Genomic DNA, 2,080 nt, shown 5'->3' with positions numbered 1-2,080 from the left:
TTGTTACTTTGTGTACAACATACCGCTACTGTACATACACATACATGTGGACACACAAACACACAGATTCACTACGCTGTCTCACTCAGCTCTCGCATGAATAGTTTACAAAAAACACATTGAAATGCCTTTAACGACCCTGTTATTGTTTTGTGTTTGCAACTGAAAGGGTCCACCCTTCATTTTGAAGATACTCAAATGATCAGTTTAATTGGGTTACCTTAAAAGAGGGTTCTTTGAACTGAAGCTGTTCATTTTTTTCAAATAATATTTATAGAAAAACAGCAGCTGATTTTGTTTTAATGTGTGGTATAGGGCTCTGGTGATTGGATGTTCTCCAAACACAGCAGGCTTGTAGCACTCCAAGTGTTTAGTTCTGAAATAAATCCTTGTTTTGGTATTTCTATGTAGTCAAACGTTGTAAACTTGAGCAGTGCACTAGCCTTTCACCGCCAGAGACCTTAGCTCAGTGGGATGGCTGGTTTAAGACTTAGTGCTCAATCACACATCTTGCGTAATTGGCACTGGACACTGTTCAAGGCAGTCCCAAAAAATGGGCATGGTCCTGAAGTACTCCCTCACTCCTTGAGCAGGCAGGCTTGAGGTGATCATGGAGAAACCTGGAGAATCTTTAATTGTCAATCCAGAACTTACCATGCGCACAAAAATACAAAGATTACACACTATACATAAGCAAGTGCAGAAAGCCACATGTTCTAGAATGTGCTCAGTTCATGAACCAAGTCCTATTTTTTCTAGGCTTGACCTTGACTGAATGCCAGTTATAAATCACGCACTGCTGGATTCTTATTGCCATTAACATTTCCATGTATTCTACAGGATGCGGTTGTTTTTAAATCATGCTGTCTGTCTGTTTTGTTGTCCTTTTTTATATTTGTTTTAGTTATGTATATAACAATAATACATTCCAAACACTACATACTTTAGTGGCATTATTGTAATAAATGTTGTTCTTTTACTTTTTGTAATATGTTGAGGTATTTCATAAACTCATGTTATAAACTGCCATGCATTATGTATTGCTAAATTGTAATTATCAAATAGATAATATATTTAATATGGCAAATAAATTAGTCTATCCAAAAAACTCTTCTTTTCTTGTGTAAATTGAGCAAGTTAAAGCTATTCTGTCATCTCAGTACACCTGTTGGCTTTCGTTAAACTCAAAAACATAAGGCCACATTCACAGCAGTTTTAAAAACATCAAGAATAACAATTCTTTTAAATCTTGGTGAATAGGGCCCCCAATGTTTTGAGTCTGCATCACGAGTTAAACAACTCTGAATATTGGTCAAAGTCAAACAGTGTTCCAGTGAATACATCCAGATTATTGCACAAACTAGCCCCGTCTGTCTGGGTTTTTAAATTCAATTTGCATTCAGTCGTAAGCCCAGAGACAATGTTGGCACTGCCAGAATAGAAACAGGGAGGAGAAGGACATGTGAATGGTTTAAAGGTATTTTTGTTTGTTTTTATACAACACGCCATATAAAAACATGACAAAACATGTTCTGATTGATATCCACCATTGTCATGGAACGTTGTTTTGCACAAACACTGGACAATGGGGTGGCTATGCTTTGGCCTGTCTGTATTCATTTCAATGGAAGGTCTCTGATTTTTTTATGTTGACATCCGTTGCAGACGCAGATGTGAGGATCACTCCCTTAGAATATTTACCATACAATATGGAACACTATACAGGACATCAAGTATTAACTAGAATTCTGCTAGATTAAAAAGTAATCACATTTATAAAGAATGCCATTAGTTGAAAAAAATAGCTAGATATATCTATATATTGATTGATATCTGTCAATCTATCTATATATCTCAGGATATCAGCTAGTAAAAATAAAATGGGTTTGCAGATATGGGAGATATCGGGGAATAAAATAGTGGAAAACATCCAAAAAGAAGTATTGGCTAGAGACCAGTCTGCAAGTGACCAATAAGAGAAACAATCAACACAATTATATTAAATACTGCATGGTTATAACTGATGGAAACTACTACTTGGTTCACATTTTACAAAATATTGTGAAGAAGGTAAGTCTGC

Source organism: Acipenser ruthenus, chromosome 26 (genome assembly GCF_902713425.1).
Source record: "Acipenser ruthenus chromosome 26, fAciRut3.2 maternal haplotype, whole genome shotgun sequence".
Classification (NCBI taxonomy): domain Eukaryota; kingdom Metazoa; phylum Chordata; class Actinopteri; order Acipenseriformes; family Acipenseridae; genus Acipenser; species Acipenser ruthenus.
This window is presented reverse-complemented; position numbering follows the sequence as displayed.